The following is a 20,830-nucleotide window of genomic DNA, read 5'->3' as shown; positions in this document are numbered from 1 at the left end:
TTTCCCGCTTTATGTTTTTCAGTGATGTGATCATGTTGGGCTCTATAAGTATCATAGACTATAATATAGATATAATTTCGTTTTTATTTCGAAAGCATGCAGCTGAGAAGGCAAAATCATGATCCATTTCATTGATTGGGTACATAGATATCAGCGAGTCAAGGGTAAGACCGACTGAAACTCATTTCTTTCAAATCCCTATAATCTTTTATAAGCAAAAATTATATGGGGAGTAGCAAGTAGGGGATAAACATGGATTTATAAATTACAATCCCACATAATTCCTATTTTTTGGAATGAAGTTAAATTAAGTTCAAATTTCGATAATAATAATAATAATAATAATAATAATAATAATATAATGATGATGATGATAATGGTAATGATAATCGTTGTAGCCTAAAAATCAACGTCTCTCAGTGGAACACGTGGATTCATCTGGAGCGTCCACATGTCCCTTGCATGGAGCTGAAAGTACAAGGGTAAAAGGAGATAGCTGAAGTACAAATCCCAATTTAGGGAAGTACCAGACCACCTTTTTGGCCTGGCATGTACTTAGGCCCGAGCCCCAAAAGGACACATGCACATGATTGAATGATGTGTACCCTCCAATCATTACCTGCCACATGTCATGTTTTATTGCTTAGGCAATCAGGTGCTCTTAAATTATGGTAACCTCAAGGTACAACAATTACTCCAAACATTATAAATAGTCCTTGAAATCAAGAGAAAGGTATGTTTTTTCAGAACAAGATACTTTACTCTGTCATAATTTTCTCTCTCTATCTCTACTTTCTCTCTCTAAAACTTCCCTTATTACTCCTGATACCTGACTTAAGCTTCCGGGGGGGAGGGGGGACCACCACCCAAACCTCCAGGGTGGGTCCCTTTTTGCAGGTCCGAGAATGAAGCTCAGGTTCGGGATCTTTTGATCAGGGTATTGTTGCACAAGTCTTCATTTGAAGAACCTGTTGTGGAAAAGCAGTATATCTACGAGTAAAGCATTACATAACCTTTGGTGCCGTCAGTGGGGAGATGCATTAATGACTTATTGTCACTCATCCAATGTAGCTAGAAACAGAAGCTTTGAGGTTAGGGTACTAGGATGACGAAAGGCCACCACGAGGAAGGGATAGGCCTTCGGCTATTGTCAATCTTTCTGGATGAAGTCAAGAGCCTGTCATTCAGGAGAATCTTGATCGTCCTATGACAGCTGCCCATCTACAAAAACGTCTTGAACGATTTTCAGACTAAGATGGCTGCGGTCGTCCATGAGCAGATCAAGAGTAATATGCTGTTTTTTCATGTAAACCCGGATCCAGTTGTTCACAACCCTCGAAAAGGGCATTCTCAAGAGGGTCGTCCAGGTCCAAGTCGGCCTGCTCGTCAAAGGAAAGCAGCGAAGGAAGATGGACTAGAAGCTGGTGGTCCGAACTCAAGATAACATTCATCCAATTGGAAATAGGATGGAAACAAATGATCAAGAGTATCTGGAGGCAAAGAAGGCTACACTAGTGGAAAAATGAAGAAGGGCTGCGCTGAAAAAGGCCTGTAGGGCTGCGCTTTTTGACAGCCAAGACTCAAGAGTATCTGGAGGCAAAGAAGGCTACAACTTTGCAGCGTTCGGCCACAGGGTCCACCCCTTATCTAAGGGATCCTCCGCTAAGGCTGCCGTCCAAGACTGAGGGAAGTCTGGGACCTTTTGCTGTTCAGCCAAGACATGAGAAGACAGTGTTACAACCTATGGTGTATAGGCGCCCAGGGCTTGCAAACACCTCCTCTAATCCAATACTAAAGGAATACTGTCGGGAGCACATACTCATTGAGGGACTATCGGGAGCTCTCAGGATTAACTGGCCGACTCCATTCTCGGCCAGAATCATGGAAGCACCCCCTTTCCCAAAGGTTAAGCTGCCAACAATAGATCCCTTTGATGGGACCACCGATCCGGACGATCACTTGTCTACATACAAGCATCAAATGTATGTTCAGGCGGTAGATGATGCCACATGGTGTAAGAATTTCCTAGCCACTCTAAAAGGCGTGGCTTAAAAATGGTTTAGCAATCCCCCTAACTCAGTGAATAATTTCACAGAGCTTAGCTATCTTTTCACTAGTCATTTTGTGGCAAATCGGCAAGAACAAAAACAAGCATGCACTTGGGTAAGATCATCCAAGGACCAAAGGAAGCTTTGAGAAGTTTTGTTAAAAGATTCAATTTGGAGGCATTGCAAATTCAATATCTCAATGCTGGGGTAACCTTTGACGCCTCAAAGGCTTGAGGCCAAGAAGTTTTAAGTTCGATCTGGTAAAGAAGAAGATCACTACTTTAGCTAAGGCCCTCAGAGAGGCTGAAGCATTCATCCATGCTACAAAAATATGTACGAAAGCAAAGCATCCGGAAGCAAAAAAGGTTGAGGAAACAATTCAGCCGAAGAAAAACAATCCTAAGAAGGCCGAAACTGGGGCTCTGACTTATACGACCACTTCATCCCGACGAAGCAAAAGAAGAGAGTCTGAAACTCCAACAGAGCCCATATCGTTCAGCAAAGATCAATAATCCATTCTTATGGAGATTAAAGATCAGCATGAACTCAAGGCCCCGACCGAGATGAAGACTCCCTATAGAAACAGGGATAAAAACAAGTATTATCACTTTCACAAGGATTGTGGCCGTGAAACGAATGAATGTAAACATCTCAAGAGAGCTTTGGAGGATTTAGCTCAGAAAGGAAAGATAAATTCATACTTTCCCCAAGGGGGGAGAAAATTCCAGAAGAAAGATGATGATCAAAACATAATGAAATAAAGTGAAAATACCGATGAGGATGTGGTTCTTGTTATACCAGGAGGATTTGTTGCTGGGGGACCGACCAATAGGGGGCACAAGAATTATCTTAAGTAACTTGGCCAGGTCTTGCTAACCAATCAAGCAGAGACTGACACATTCCCTAAACTAGTAGTCAGCGTTGGAACGGGAAAAATTAAGAACTCCTCATGATGATCACTTGGTGGTGGAGATGAAGATATCAAATTTGAGAGTAAGAAGAATTCTGGTCGACACCGGAAGTTCAGCAGACATCATAAGCGCCGATTGTTTGTCAAGGTTAAAATTCGACGAAGGCAACTTAGCCCCAGTCCATCACCCAATAATCGGGATTGGGGGAGGAATAATCCACCCAATGGGAACAATTACATTGCCAGTTCGGGTTAGAGAAAAAGAGGCATCTAGAACATTGTTTGTTAAGTTCTACGTCATTAGAGATTTGACGGCCTACAATGTCATTCTCGGACGACCAACATTGAACCATATCAAGGCTGTAATTGTCACCCATTTCATGCTGTTGAAGTTTGAATGTGATGGTGGCAAAATTGGATCTTTATATGGAGATCAGCAGGTGGCCTGTGAATGTTATCTCACCACTCTGAGACCCTTAACATGGAAAGAAGAGAAATCAGATCAGGCAAAGGTAACTGCTGAAGGCAAGGCGACCGAGTATGTAAAAGGCCAAGTGGACGTTTTGAGGTTGGTGATTGGAAGACCTCAGACGCAGGTTGCTCTGGCAAGCAAACCGTCCAGCCTCTTGCCAAGCAAGAAAAGGAAATACATGCCTATCAAAGAGGAAACACCTTCGTCAGAGGAAGCTATGGCTATCATGGGTGTTGTACTTGAACGTCCAGAGTCTGTTGAAGCGCCTGTGGAAATTTTTTTAGACGATAAACGTCCGGAGAGGACTCTGAAGGTTGAGTCTGTTCTAGCTCCGAGATTGAAGGACGTGTTAGTAGGACTGTTGAAGGAGTTTGAAGATGTCTTTGCATATAATGTTAAAGAAATGCCAGGAATTGATCGCGAAGTGGCTGTTCATAAATGAATATAGATCCAAATCGAAAACCAGTTCGTCAGAAGAAAAGGCACCTTAGCCCGGCCAGGAATCAGGCCGTCGACCAAGAAGTGCAAAAATTATTGAAGTCAAAGTTCATTCGAGAGACTCATTTCCCTGATTGGATAGCAAATGTTGTCATGGTACCTAAGCCCAACGACACATGGAGAATGTGTGTGGACTACAACGATCATAACAAAGCCTGTCCTAAGGACATATTCCCTTTGCCTAAAATAGATCGGTTAGTAGATTGCACGACCGGTCACGCCTTGATGAGTTTCATGGATGCTTACTCGGGATTCCACCAAATCCTCATGTGGCCAGAAGACCAAGACAAAACGTCATTCGTCATGGAAAAAGGGATTTACGGTTTGCTGAGAATGTCGTTCGGCCTTCGTGATGCACCAGCTACCTTCCAGCGGCAAATCAACACTGTATTTTAGCCACAACTGGGGCATAATATGGAGGCCTACATTGATGATATGATTGTTAAAAGCGGGGAGTAGCAAGGTCACATTGGCTATCTCAGAGAGACTTTTGAGACCCTTCGAAAGTATAAATTGAAGTTGAATCCCCAAAAATGTGTCTTCTGAGTAGTAGCTGGAAAATTCTTAGGATTTTTGGTCGATCAAAGGGGGATAGAGGCCAATCCTGAGAGAATTTAGCAGTTCTAAACATGACATCACCGTCCAAGATCAAGGAAGTTCAGGGGCTAACAGGGTGCTTAGCAGCTCTAGGACGACTCTTGTCTAAGTTAGGGGATAGATGTCATCACTTTTTTTTGACCATTAAGAAGAAAGCAAAATTCGAATGGATAGAGGAAGCTGAGAGAGCGCTTCAGCAGGTTAAAGATCACCTCCGTCAATTACCTCGGTTGGTCAATCTAGCTGAGGGGGAAACATTGTTTGTATACTTGATCATCTCGTCTCAAGCTGCGAGTGTTGTGCTATTGGCCGAAAGAGAATCAGTGCAAGTTCCCGTCTATTTTGTGAGTCATGTGCTCAAGGATGCGGAAGGTCGATATCCAATGGTGGAGAAGTTTGGCTTGGTACTCCTTATGGCCAGCAGAAAGTTGAGGCCGAACTTTTTGGCCCACAGTATACTAGTCTATACTAACCAACCTCTAAAACAAGTTCTGCAAAAGATGGACGCCCCAGGGCGAATGTTCAAATTGGCTGTAGAATTGAACATGTTTGACCTAACGTTTGAGCCCAGAAAGGCGATCAAAGGGAAAGCTTTGGCCGATTTTACAGTTGAGCTTACTCGGCCAGCTATAGAAGCTGTAAAAGATCCAGGCATCCAGCTAAAGGAAAGAAGCATTGGATGTTTATGGTAGATGGCTCTTCTACCGTCATTGGATGTGAGGCAGGAATAATTTGCCAATCTCTAGAAGGCGATTAGTTTGAATATGCACTCAGATTTGAATTCAAGCGTCCATTAATGAAGCGGAGTATGATGCGCTTTCAGCTGGCATAAAAATGTGCAAGGCGGCCGGAGCATTTGAGATTGAGGCTAAGTCAGACTCTCTGTTAGTTGTCAGTCAGGGTAATGGAGATTTTGAATGTGAAGAGGCATCTATGAGCAAATATATGCGCCTGATCAAAGAAAAGGTCGAACCCTTGAAACGGTTTGTTCTTGACCAAGTTTCGAGATCAGAAAATTACCAAGATGATGGTCTTTCAAATTTGGCTAGTTCGGCCAATGGTGATGCACCAAGAACAATATTCTGAGAAGTAAAATCAAAGAAAAGCATTGATCAAGAGTAAGTTATGTTCCTCGGTCGAGGGTAAGTTTGGATGGAACCATTATAGAGTTCAAGAAAACAGGCCGTCTACTTTCTGATCCTGTAGAGGCTAAGTATGTCAAGCCAGAGATAAGTGGTTTGAGCTATGGGATGAGACTATACAAGAAAGTATTCAACCGTCCTCTTCTCAAGTGTATTACTAAAGAAGATGGATTTGAGGTATTAAAGGACACTAGTAGAATAAACGCTTATTGCTGCGGTCAAAAAGTGGTCTATTACGGCGGTTTTGACCGCGCAACAATTAAGGGGGTAGCAATAGGTTATTAATATATTGCTGCGGTTTTAAACCGCAGCAATATTGAACCATACAAAAACCGCAACAATATGCTGAAATTAATAATAAAAAAATAAAAATATTGTTGCGGTTTTTTGAGAAAACCGCAACAATATGTTTTTTTTAATATTAAAAATATAGGTATATTGCTGCGGTTTCTTCCCAAAACCGCAGCAATATATGGATAGGTAAAAAAAAGTTTTTTTTTCATTACTCAAGCATGAATTTGTGATAGTTATAATACACTTAATTATAATATAAATATTTTTATATCCAAGGAAACTTTTGCTGTACAACAACAACACAAAAGTAATTATAATCAACCCAAACTATATATTTTACAATAAATAAAGATAATATTTTACAAACCCTACTTACAAAATATATAAAAAAACAACATTACTGAGAATGAAAATCAAAACAAAAATGAAATTCGCTTGGCTGTGGCAGACAGAATGCGAACGCCGATGGCTTCGCTTGGCGGCTTCATCAGCATCTTCGTTCACTTCGAAGATTGATAGAAGATCTGGAGAACGAAAATCAAAACAAAAACGAAAATCAAAAACGAAGAAAAAGAAAAAATAGATCTAAAGAACGATAATAAAGAACAAAACCGAAAATCAAAAAGAAAAACGAAAAAAAGAAAAAATGAATTGGAGATCTGGAGAACGAAAATCAAAATCAAAAACGAAAATCAAAAACAAAAATTAAAAAAAAAAACGAAAAAACGAAAAAATAGATCTGGATAACGAAAATCAAAAAGAAAAACGAAAAATAAAAACGAAAAAAACGAAAAAATAGAGTAGATATCTGGAGAACGAAAAACGAAAAAATAGAGTGGAGATCTGGAGAAGGAAAATAAAAAATAAAAACGAAAAAAACGAAAAAATAGAGTGGAGATCTGGAGAACGAAAATCAAAAAGAAAAACGAAAACGAAAATAAAAAATAAAAACGAAAAACAAAAAACGAAAAAAACGAAAAAAATAGATCTAGAGAACGAAAATAAAAAAGAAAAACGAAAAAACAGATTAGAGATCTGGAGAATGAAAATTAAAAACAAAAACGAAAATCGAGGAACAAAAACGAAACAAAAAAACGAAAAAAGCTTGTTCCTCGTGGCGAAGATGGAGAACGACGAAGATGGACGGTGGAAACGAACGAGAGATACAGAGGAGGAAGTGCCGGTGAGAGGTAAGAGGAGAGAGGTGAGGGTGGGAGAGGAGATAGGTGGGTGAAACTGGCGTGTGAGAGAGGTGGGTGAAACTGGCATGAGAGAGAGAGGTGGGAGGAGAGAGAGTGTATATGATAAACGGCTGAGAGAGAAAAGGGTGAGAAAACCTAAATGGCTGAAAGAGTGAGATGGGTGAAGTGAGATATGTGATTTATTAAATTTTAAAGGATATTGCTGCGGTTTTTTCAAAGAACCGCAGCAATATATTAAAATAATGTTTTTTTCATATTTTTTAAATATATTGCTGCAGTTTTTGTCGGAAACCGCAGCAATATATCCTGGTCAAAAGGTCAAAATTTTTCATAAAATATTTGTTGATACTATATTGCTGCGGTTTTTGGCAGAAACCGCAGCAATATGATTATTTATATATTTTTTTTCTTTTTACGTGATATATTGCTGCGTACGGGCAAAACCGCAGCAATATTACCGCAGTAATAAGCAATTATTCTACTAGCGGGAGCTCCATGTGGGAGCATGTGCTTCTCATTTACATTGGGGAAAAAGCTTCAAGGACTGGGTATTACTAGCCCATCTTAAGGAGGATGCCCTTGTCTATGCGAAAAAATGTGATAGTTGTTAGAAGCATGGTAACATACACCAGAAGTCGTCCAACTATTTGACTCCAGTCTTGTTCTCGCTTCCTTTTGCCAAATAGGGTATGGACATTCTAAGACCGTTTCCCATAGCGATCGGTCAGAAAAAATTTGTGATTGCAGCTGTGGACTACTTCACTAAGTGGGTTGAAGTTGAAGCAATGCAAAGAATCACTACTAATGATGTCAAAGGCTTCATTTGAAAAAAGAATATCATAACAAGATCTGGCATGCCTTCACTCCATCGTCTTTGACAATGGACCACAATTTGAGACTCCTAAACACAAATGGCTTAACGATAATTCAGTGCTCACTTCGCGGCTGTAGCTCACCCACAAGCAAATGGGCAAGTAGAAGCATTCAACAAAATCTTGTCAAACGACATTAAAAGGAAACTAGACAATGTTAAAGGCTTATGGATGGAGGACTTGCAGTTGGTGTTATGGTCCATCAGAATGTCCAAGAATTCAACTGGGAAACTCCATTCATGCTTGTCTATGGTTTTGAAGCCGTCTTGCCCATTAAGATGGAGGAACCTACTCTAATAATCATGTTATACTTAGAAGAGGCCAATTTGGCTGCCCTGCGCATGGCTTTGGATCAGGTACCAGAGGTCAGGGGCAACGCATTGCTAACAATGCAGCTGTATAAGCTCCGAATGGCTCAAGACTTTAACAAGAGAGTCGCCAGACAACCACTCAAAGTAGGGGACCTGTTCCTAAGGGAAATGGAGGCTGTCGGCAAAGCCAAAGAGATGGGCAAACTAACACCAAATTGGGAAGGACCCTATCGAATCATCCAAGAAGTTCGAAGTGGTACCTTTCGTCTTCAAGGCATGGATGGCCGTGCTATTCCGCGAGCTTGGAGCTCAGATACCTTGAAAAAGTATCACGTCAGAGCTATTAAGTAAATCTTGTTAAATTCTAACAAAAGTCATACGGCACAACAATGAAAAAGTAGATATGTATACAAGTACCTTGGTGATTAGCCGAGATAAATTCATATAATACATTTCTACTTTCCCCCTATATTTGTTTCTTACTTGTTACTTAATGTTATTTTACTTAGGGGCATCTTACCACGGGCCAGACCAGTGGTCTAAATAAGTAATTCTAACTAATTAACAAAGTAAATAAAAACAAAAAACGTCCACAATATCAACAAAACAAGAAAAATTTCCTTGACGCACATTACTTCTACAAGGGGACCGACCAAACATGTTACAGATCTATAAGGTTTGTCACATGACGAATGACATTGAACCGAAACTGTAGAAAGAGTAACATCAATCTCCTACAAGAAGACGACCAGAATTAAGAAACCTTAGTAAAGGGATCTTACTTACAACCATAAGGCCATCCAGGTAATAACTACCTTATAGAGGAACAAGTTATTACAAGTAAACAATAAAGAAAGTTGGCTGGTCCACCGATCTTCTGAATGCTTTTATCTTTCAGAATATATTGATATACATGGTCGGTTTCCTTCTTGGAAGAAAGGGGATCCATAATAACATCCACTTCGTCCAAGAAGGGGGCGGGGGGATCCAAGATATAGAGATTCAAGGTTTCGACTAAGGTTGAATCCGTCTAGGAATAAGAAAAAGCAGCATCGTCTAAAAAAGCTAAGACAAATTGCCATCTGAATAGCCTCGTACCTAGCATAAAAAGCATTGAGGTTAAAACCTCTTGACGTCTCTAAAGTCAAACGAACAGTACCAACAGTTGTAAACTTCTGAAAACAAGACTCGTCCAGTAAGCAATAAGCTGACTAACCATCACAAGCTTTATTAAATTAAAACAATTATGTAGTCATGGACAAGTAACTTCAATATTTTAAAATCGGACAAGTATTGGAGTAAATTACAGATGCAATTCGTCCATCAGTTGTAATAGTATTGGACGAGTTTTGTTTATTTAAAATTCATTGATCTTCAGAATTAGACGAGTCATTATGGTACTTAACAAACAAAGACAAGATTGGACAAGAAAGTTATGATATATATTGATTTGTTCAAAAGGATTATAACCTAAAAAATATAAAAACAAAATAACTAAGTACAAAATGGCCTCGGCTAAGTTACAACAGAAAGGGGGCTTAAGTTACCAGCTCTACTTAGCAGGGGGGATGGTAGCATCAGTTCTGGAGTCTCTTCTTCAGTCGTCTCCTCCTACTCTTCGTCATCAGACGATTCTTGAAACACTGGAGGTTCGTCGTCGGCCACCATGGCTCTGTGAAGGCTCTCTTGGAAGTCTAAACGACGTTCATAGCGAGGAACGTCGTTCGCTTCGGCCAGCATTTCAAATGCCTTCACAACCCAGGTTTTGAAGGTGTCCACAACCTCACTTAGAGCCTCCTTAGCATCTTTGAAGGCTTGAACCGCTGCTTCCTTTAGCCGATGGTTTTCGGCCCTTAGAAGGCAATTCTCCCTTCTAAGTTGGACAACGGCCAGGAAGGCAATAGTCCTCTCAGCCTTCAAGGCCAACTCCAACTCATCCTTCTCGTTGAAGAGACTGTTGATGCGAAGAAGGTAGTTTTTGTTGGCCGCCTCCATCTCAACCGAGCGCTTCGCCCATGCTTCCCTAGACTGGCGATGTAGGATTTCCGCCATTTTTATATCATGCATAGCTTTGTCCCTGACCGTTGTAGCTTGATGGACAAGCTCTTTGTTATCCTTTCTGAGGAACACAAGGGATTTTTATGAGGAAAAACTTCTTGGGCCCAACAAGAAGAAACAACCTCGACCACTAGGGATTTTAAACTCAACTTTTCACTAATTAGGCCAAACAACTTTGTTACAACCTAATTCTAACTCGAGCCTCAACTTGAGTTCCTAAACTCAAGTTCCTGAGCCACTGTTCCCTTAACAGCAGTTCCTCTGAACTTCACTCGAAGTTTTCTCACTCATACAAGCTTTACTCAAAGCCTCTCTCTTACAGAACTTCACTCAAAGTTCCCTTACCCAAAAACCAAAATACAATTGATCGAAATAAGCTTAGTGGAATTAGAGTAAGAAAGCAAAGAACAAATGGCTATTATGAGAGAATGAAGGCACTGACACTTAATTAGTTAAACTCACTTAATTACTTAGTCAGACACACTTTGGAACTCATTTAGACTTCAATATTTATAGTGATAATCACAAATAACGTGGGAGTAAAGATCGATTTCATGTTAAGTCCATTAACCCATGATGTTCCTTCCCCTAAGGAACACGTTTCTCATCATGTCTCATGATCCCATGATCTCATTTTGAACGTGGATATATTTTAGCCACAACTCCTAAAGATTAGGAGTTTCTTGAGTTTTATCCGAAAATCAGTTAGTCATAAAAACAGATTTATTATTAAAACTGAATTTTTAATCTTTAAGAAAATATTATCTTTTAAACAAACTCTTAAAAACCGGATAATTATTTTCTTATTTTTTCCGAAAAACAAAATCTTTTCTTTAAAAAATTTCTACTTAAAACTGATTTTCAATTAGATAAAACTAATTTCCTATTATTTAGGCATGACTTACTCAATTGCATAATTGACCGTTATACTTTTGCACGCCTAAGTCTAGTTCCTTTTATAAACCAAGTTCCTTTAACAGATTCGTTTAGTGCCACTTAGTTTGTTCCTTAGAAAGGAACAAACTCATTCTCAAATAAAACTGCCACTGTTCCTTACCACCCTTACTTTGTTCCTTTACAATGGAACTAGAAAATAAAACGCCTAGCTTTTATTCTTCTTGATCTAATGCTTGCTCCAGTATCAACTTATAGAAATTGCTTTACTTAGCCTTTGAAATCCTCTCTTGACTTCTTCCTTGACTTCATATTCTCTTAGTTCCTTTCATTGATACCTTAAAAATCATACACTTAAATAACTCATTAGTTCACTACTTAGTTTGCATCTTTGTTTCTTTGTCATCATCAAAACTAGGGTTCAACAAAACCAATTTCCTTCTCTCTCTCTCTCTCTTCTTTCTCTCACTCTCTCTTCATTTTCTTACTGTGTTACCACTTCTATATTACATTAACAAAAACCCAAAAGAGCTAAAACCAAAAAGAAAACAAAAAAAACGCATATTTGAAAACCCAAAAAACGCATATTTTGTAGAGAGATAGCTATTAATGAATTTGGTTCATTATTTGGATAAGTAATTTGGATTAGTCGTCGGCCGTCAACGAGTAGTCAGCCTCCATCTTCTACCAACGAGTCGCCGGCCGTTCGCACCTTTTTCGACCAACGAGTCGTCGACCATTCGCACGAAGAAACCAGATAGTAGAACTCATCAGATAACAAGGAAGCAGACCTATAAGCTGGGGGATCTGGGATACCATCCTAGCAACATGGCTAGAAAAGGCCGAGCCATCCTTAGTCGCGTTCGGCTGTGTGGATTTCCCATCGGCCTTGTTAGGGCTTTCCAGGAGAACAACCGTGTCCGATTGTTTTACGATAGTAGAAGGCTTTATGATGTCATCGCTGATAAAGGGAACGATGGCCATCGTATCTTGTTTTAGAGACTTCCCCACCTTCGAAAGAGACGGGCGCTCAGCCTTCTTATGTGCCGTAAAGCCTTTGGATTTCTTGGGAGGAGGTTCGTCCCCTGTGGTGGTCAGCCTTTTCTTAGTAGTCACCTTCTCTGCCAACGCCTTTGACGTTGGGGCATTTTTCTAAAAACAAATGGAAAACATAAGTTAGAAAAATAATCAGTTCCCAAACGAAGGTTGCCCAAAGGAGGAAGCCGGCCAAAAGACAGTTGGTCGCTTCTTATCTAGGAGAGAGCCTCGTCCAGAAACTGAAAAATAATTTTAGTCCCCAAACGAAGATTTCTCGAGGAAGGAAGTCGGCCAAAAGGCAGTTGGCCGCTCTCCATTTGGGAAAGAGCCTCGTTCAGAAGCTGAAAAATAATTTCACTCTCCAAACGAAGGTTGCTCGAGGAAGGAAGTCGGCCAAAAGGCAGTTGGCTGTTCTCCATCTGGGAAAGAGCCTCGTCAAGAAACTGAATAAGAATTTCAGTCCCCAGACGAAGGTTGCCCGAGGAAGGAAGACGACCAAAAGATAGTTGACTACTTTCCCTCTAGGAAAAAGCCGCGTCCAGAAACTGAATGAAGATTTAGTCCCCACACGAAAGCTAGTTGAAGAAGAAAGCCGCCCAGAAGACTGCTGGTCCTCTTCCCTTATTGAATAAAGCCTCGTCTTAATAATGGATAGGCCCCAGAGGTTAGGACGGCCACCGTGGTTGTAACACCCCCAAAATCCACGCGCGCCTACCACTGCTGCGTCGCGTCGACCTCGGGGGCGTTACCGCCGCGATGGAACGCAAGGCATAATAAGGGTTAACGATAACTTAAAACATTAACTTGAAAACTAAAATGCAGCGGAATTAAAATATAAATACAACTCGGGAATCATCAATGACCCTTTCATTCAAACCACAAACCATATATAAGTCTTAGAAAAACCAATAATACTTATTTCAAAATGCTTTAAATGTAAATACCCAAGCCTAGTCCCCGTATGCTCGAGATTATGCAGCAGCACCAGCACACCTAGTCTGCTCCCCATTGTAGCATCAATGGTTCATCGCAGTTCATCAAACACATAACAACACACAATCAGCTATGCTGAGTACGTAATGAACCATTGAATACATGTAAACATAAATGATGCACACATGAACAATCTTAAACATGATGCTACACTATGTTACATCCTTTAACCTTTAATCTTTAATCTTTAATTGGCATCGAACGGGCACCGTCATCTTACTAGAATCATACGGGCTACTGAATCCTTAACAGACACTAGGTCTGTTAGATGAAATGCAAATACGGTTTCGAGCCGTCTCACACCCATCACCTTAGTATGCATACCCCCAAGATCGAACGGAACCTTCCGCCTACTTGAGTGTCAAAAATATAAGGACACTACTGTCGTCACAGTAGGCCTGCGTAGGAGCGTAGGACAAGTCCCACACTCCCCCATTGTTCATCACTTGTAGGGAGTCCAGCTACAAGATATTGCCATAATTCATTTTAATATTAACCATTCATTTCATAACACACATATCGTATCTCTTGTAACACTCTTGTTACACTATGGATACATAGAATCAATTACCTGTTCTCTTCATTAAAATGCTCAAATCGTATCTCTTGTAACAACCTTGTTACACTATGGATACATAGAATCATTTACCTGTCCTCTTATGCTCAAATCATATCTCTTGTAACAACCTTGTTACACTATGGATAGATTAAAAATGCTCTTTGAAATACTACGATAGAATTACGCATTCCCATGCAACATATCAATTTCAATTACAAATGTCTAACCAGACAATCTCAATCAATCAAACATTCCCTATCATGCTTCTAGGTTCCAATAACATAGATTGCAACCTAATCATGATACTAATACTTGGGATTAAACTGGTACGCGTACGTACCTTATAACGGAGAATTTTCGCTGTCTTAATCGAACGTTCCGCTTATGAAATTGGGACCTAAACCGTTAATAAAAAAGCTTTAGTGCTACGTCGTTGGTAATATTAACAACTACTACGTAACTAAGACTATACGGTTTAATAATTCGAAGTAAACGATTAATAAACCCCTTGTTTAAGAATTTTCGTTACTTTTCTTATTATAAAGAATTTAACGTCTTTTAGGAGTCAAAGCTAGTGAACATACTAATATTAGTTAGTGTCATTAGTCCACTATCTTTACCAAACCAGTTAACTTATAAGTCCAACCATGTTTATGTCCAAATCTTATGTCCAAAGTCTTAGGTCCAATACTCTTAGGTCCAATCCAGTATTATGTCCAAAAGTTAGATCCGCAATTATACTCAGAATAATAACATGAACTCATTAACTTGAATTATTAATTAATTAATTATAATTTAACATAATTATGAAAACATAACTTATAATTAAACTTAATATAATATATTTAATATATAAAAATGTTTTATACCGTTAAGCTCGCCGGAAATCAAGTTCCGACGACCGGTTTCCGGCAACGGCGCAACAACTTCGTCGCACAGCCCCGCTTGCCTCGCACCGCACCTGCGCACAGCAGCAGCAGCGGGCCTCGTCGCTCACGCGAGCCTCGCACCAACCTCGACCGTCGTCACTCGTCGCGCACTCGTCTCGATCTCCGCACCATTTCGCTCGCACAACAGCACACAACGCTCGCCTGCCCTCGATTCGCTCTGTCCTCACAAAACCGCTCGCACAGCCTTCGTTCGACGCACAGGCCTTGCTCACGCAGGCCTCGCAACCCTCGACTCGCACACCCTCGCACCACCAACGTACTCTCCGCGCAACCTCGTCCCTTGCTCGTCTCACACACACCGGCACGCCTGCAGCCTCGTCCACGCGAGCCTCGCACAGCAGCACACGGCGAGAGAGAGACGAAGAAAAGGAGGAAACAACGACAGAGAAGAGGAGAGCAGCGAGAGGGAAGAGGAGAGCAGCGAGAGAAAAAGAGAAGGAAGGAAGTGACGGCTGAAGGAGGAAAGGAAGAAATTTAGGGTTTCTGAATTTTCTCCTCTTCTTTTCCTTTTTATAACCTTCTAAAAGTGGTAACTCTAGATCGGGTAACTCGGTTTAACCTTTATAAATCCGAAATTAACACAACCGACTCGTATTAATTATTATATTCTTATTATTCTGTAAATAATATTAAAATACCTTTTTATTAACTTCTTTATATTTCTTAATTATACGAATTAATTCTCAAAATACGGAGTATTACAGGCTTTCCCCCTTAAAAGAAGTTTCGTCCCGAAACTTGGAGGTAGCCAGTCTTAACGACGATTTTTGCACTTCTAAGTCCCAAAATTTCATAAGCGTTTTCTAACGTTCGCACAACAGATCAGCAATAATTACAAATAACTATCATAATTAACATACTTTAGGGTGAAAGCGCGAAATTCTATCGCATTCTTCCCCCTTAAAAGAAAAGTTACGTCCCCGTAACTCACGTACCTCTTGAAAAAGCTCAGGGTACTTCAGACGCATTGCATCTTCGGCTTCCCAGGTGGCTTCTTCAGTATTTTGATTTCTCCACAACACTTTGACAATTCTGATGTCCTTATTCCTCGTACTACGCACTTTGCGGTCTAGGATCGGACAGGTTTCTCCTCATAGGATAAGGTTTCGTCTATTTCGACATTTTCGGTTCAAGTACATGTGACTCATCGGTACGTATCTCCGGAGTTGGGATACGTGAAACACATTATGGACCCTTTCTAAGTTATTGGGCAAATCTAGGCGATAAGCGACTTTGCCTACTCTCGCCAGAATCTCATATGGTCCTATGAATTTAGGGCTTAGCTTCCCCTTTTTCCCGAATCGCATCACTCCTTTCATTGGAGACACCTTAAGCAATACTTTTTCCCCGACTTCGTAATTCTCATCCCTTCGCTTCTGATCCGCATAGGATTTCTGCCTGTCCTGTGCGGCCTTAATCTTTTCTTGAATGAATCGACCTGATCCATGTCTCCTGAATCATCTCAGGTCCTAACACCACAGTCTCACTAATGTCGTTCCAACACAAAGGGCTACGACACTTTCTCCCATATAGTGCTTCAAATGGTGCCATCTTAATACTAGCATGGTAGCTGTTGTTGTATGAGAATTCTATGAGGTCCAAATGGTCTTCCCATGATCCTTGGTATTCTAAGGCACAGCTCTGCAACATGTCCTCTAAGGTCTGAATAGTTCTTTCGGTTTGACCGTCTGTAGCTGGGTGAAAAGCTGTACTCATCAATAGCTCACTACCAAAAGCTTCCTGAACCTTTTTCCAGAAATTCGAAAGGAATCGCGAATCTCTATCTGATACTATACTCGTGGGTACTCCATGCAATCGAATGACATTTTTCACATAGGCCTTGGCTAAGGCTTCCATACTCCACGTATCTTTCATAGGTATGAACCTTGCTGTTTTGGTTAGTCTTTCTACTATCACCCATATGGTGTTATTGCCTCCTCGACTCCGAGGTAAGGCTACAACGAAATCCATGGATATGAGTCCCATTTCCATGTCGGAATGTCTAAAGGTTGAATCTTTCCTTGAGGTCTCTTGTGTTCACTTTTGACTTTCTGGCACGTTAGACATTTTGAAACAAATTCAGCTACTGCTCTTTTCATCCCAGGCCACCAAACATCTTCTTGAGGTCCTTATATAACTTATCTCCCCCTGGGTGGACGGAATAAGTCGTGTTATGACCCTCCCATTATCTTTTGTTTCAATTCTTCACATTTTTGTGGACACACCACCTACCCTTATATCTTATGCTTCCATCCTCATGGATCGCAAACCCTTCTGCTTTTCCCTCCTTAAGCTTTGCTTTGACTCGCTCAAGCTTCACATCCCCAGGTTGATTCTCTTATTTCGTCTAGAAAGTTGGGCTCGATGGTTAAGGCACTCAGCAATCTTTCTACCTCCCCTTCATGAACAACTTCTATCTGGAGTCTAGAAAACTCCTCACAAAGTTTGTCGGCAACGACTAATGTATTCAGGCTATGGCTAGACTTGCGACTTAACGCATCAGCAACGACGTTGGCTTTACCCTCATGGTACTGGATGTCTAAGTCATAGTCCTTGATGAGCTCTAACCATCTGCGCTGTCTCATTTAAGGTCTTTCTGGGTGAAGATGTATTTGAGACTTTTGTGATCAGTGAAGATTCGACAAGTCACCCCGTAAAGGTAGTGTCTCCAGATTTTTAGGGCAAACACTATTGCGGCCAATTCTAAGTCGTGTTTGGGTAATTGACTTCATATGGCTTCAACTGCGAGACGCATAAGCTATGACCTTCCCATTTTGCATAAGAACACAACCCAACCCATTCTTGGACGCATCACTATACACTCATATCCCTCATTCCCTTAGGCAAGGTTAGGACAGGGGCTGATGTTAACCTTTCTTTGAGCGTTTGAAAGGCTTTCTCACTGTCCTCATTCCAGTTAAACCTACAATCCTTCTTCATCAAAGTGGTCATGGGCTTTGCTATTTTGGAGAAGTCTTTCACAAATCTCCTATAGTAACCGGCTAAACCCAAGAAACTTCTTATGTCTGTGACATTCTTTGGAGTAGGCCATTCACTCACGGCTTTGATCTTTGCAGGATCGACTGACACACCCTCCTTGGAGACAAAGTGACCCAAAAATGACACTCTTTCCAACCAAAATTCACATTCGAAAACTTCGCATATAGTTGGTTGTCCCTAAGTGTCTGCAAAATGACTCTCAAATGACCCTCATGTTCCTCCTTGCTCCTAGAATAGATCAGTATATCGTCTATGAACACAACGACAAATTTGTCGAGGTAGGGTCGAAAAATCCGATTCATAAGGTCCATGAAAACTGCAGGTGCATTAGATAACCCAAAAGGCATTACCGTAAACTCATAGTGGCCATATCTAGTCCTGAAAGCAGTCTTGGTATATCATGATCAACAATCCTCAATTGATGGTAACCTGACCTTAAGTCTATTTTGGAGAACATCCCCGCACCCTGAAGTTGGTCGAACAAGTCATCAATCCTAGGCAATGGGTACTTGTTTTTCACAGTGACATTGTTCAACCTCGATAGTCTATACACAACCTCAAACTACCATCCTTCTTTTTCACAAATAAGACAGGTGCTCCCCATGGTGACATGCTAGGTCTAATATACCCTTTGTCAAGTAGTTCCTCCAACTGGTTTTTCAACTCTTCATTTCTGCTGGAGCCATTCGATATGGGGCTTTCGAAATTGGTCCAGTCCCAGGTACTAGGTCAACGGTGAACTCTACATCTCTCCTTGGTGCATACCAGGTATATCTTCAGGAAAAACATCCTGAACTCTCGGACTACTGGCACATCCTCAGGCTTAACGGATCATCCTCAATTCTTCTCACCGAACACATAAATAGAGGCCATCCCTTGTCTACGTAGTTCTTAAGTTGTAAGGCATTGATCACCTTAATTCGGGTTCTCGAGGTATTCTCCTATATGACACTCTTTTTCCCAAAGGATCTCTCAGTTCCACTTTCTGCGCATCGCAATCTATCTTAGCCATGTACTTTCCAAGCCAATCCATCCCCAAAATAACGTCTAGGTTTGATAAGTTAAACTCTATCAGATCAGAAGGAAAGAAACTCTCTCCTATTTTCAGTGGCACTTTTAGAAATCTTTTAGAAGAATTAACAGTCCCCAGACGGAATGACTATAGGCATAGAAATCGACTCAGACTCGATCAATGTTAAAGTCCTAACAGTTGAATGGGCAATAAATGACAATGATGCTCCAGAATCAAACAATACTTTAACAGGAGTGGAGTTGATAGAAAATGTACCCGAGACAACATCCCTTCGAGCCTCTTGTTCTCTAGTCGACATCATATACAGCTTCCCCTTGCCCTTATCTTGGGAATTGGTTGCATTGTTCCCATTAGATGTCTGATTATTGGTGTTGGTTACAGGCTTGGAGTAGTTAGAATTCTAAGCACTTCCCCCATTTCCATTCCCGTTTCCATTTCCATTTCGGGCTTGTCCCCATAATTCCCATTCTTTTGGCCATTGGGTATCAGTTTGTTCTTCGAGTAGCACTCATATGCCCTATGTCCCAATTTCCCGCATTCTCGACATTCCACCTTGTTACCCTCACAGTCTCTACCAGGATGGTTGTTAGGGCATCCTACACCTATACACACGCTCAGATCTGCGGTTATTGGTGTTGTTATTGCGGTTATTGTTGTTGGGATATAGTTGTTGTTATTGGGTCCCTTACCGAAATTCCTTTGAGGGTCTTGATGGTTTTGGTTCCCATTATGCTTCTTCTCAAACTTCTGGACCTCAGGTTTGGATTTTATCTTTCTTCACCCTGCTTACCCCCTTCCTCTCTCTTCCTGATGGCATAAAGATGAGCAGCTTTGCCAAACACATGATCTAAAGAGGTGAATGTATCTCCCCCTAGTCTTCCTTGCAGGTCAAGGGTAAGTCCTAGTTCGAAACGTGAGGCTTTAGATTCCTCAGTAGGTGCTATTTCCGGGGCAAATCTCATCAGCTCGATGAATTTCCGGTAGTACTCCTCAACAGACAGAGTCCCTTGTTCCAACATCATAAATTCCTGGGCTTTCTGCTTCTTAAGGTATGGAGGGTAATATTGTCCCTTAAGGCCTTTTTGAAAGTTTCCCACCCAAAACCAGGCTGACTCAGGAGGTTGCTCTTAGCTTGGGTCCACCAGAAATGAGCATCTCCCTGAAGGTAGTAGCTCGCTAAGGGCACAGTTTTCTCATCAGGGCAAGATAAGGTGAAGAAAAGTTTATCGAATTCCCCAACCCAGTTCTCTAATTCTTCAGGTCCCCCTTTCCCATTCAGTATTGGTGGGTTCCTACGGGCAACCTTTTCAGATAAACCCCTTCACGATTGTGACCTTGGGCTAGGTTGGCAGTGATTTGCACCAAGTCACGTATCGATTGCTCGATATTCAGAGAGGTTTCAGGCGTGCCTCCCTCCCGAACCATTCTACGCTGAAAATAACATAATAGCTATCTCAGTGACACACATCATCCTGTCCTTTCTTAACCAATACACATTGCACATATAGCAAGCAGTTGTCACGAACAAATATTAAGTCTTTATTGACTTGCAACACAAACATCTCACATGAGACGTCACAACCATAACAAGGAATATCATAAAGTATCCTTAAAGGTTTTAACATTATCATATATATGTATATATATGTATAAGAGATAAAACGATCTTTCAATCAAGTAAAAGTTTTGTCGCAAAAATAAGGTTTTATTCAACACATTTTTGAAACATCCTTGTACATCCTCCTAACCTATTCATATTTGAATATTGCAAGAATCGTTCGCAACTTCAATTGAACAATCAAACAACACATTCGAGTTCAAGACACGAAACGAAATCACATTTGCAATCATTCCTATGACTTAATGCACATAACATAATATGTTCTATATGCTCCTATCCCATACTACCCATTTTGAAATCGTTTTTAAAACGTCTTTGAAATTCAGAGCCTTCGGCTC

This window comes from Beta vulgaris, chromosome 4 (genome assembly GCF_026745355.1).
Source record: "Beta vulgaris subsp. vulgaris cultivar EL10 chromosome 4, EL10.2, whole genome shotgun sequence".
Lineage (NCBI taxonomy): Eukaryota > Viridiplantae > Streptophyta > Magnoliopsida > Caryophyllales > Amaranthaceae > Beta > Beta vulgaris.
Note: the sequence above shows the minus strand (reverse complement) of the source record.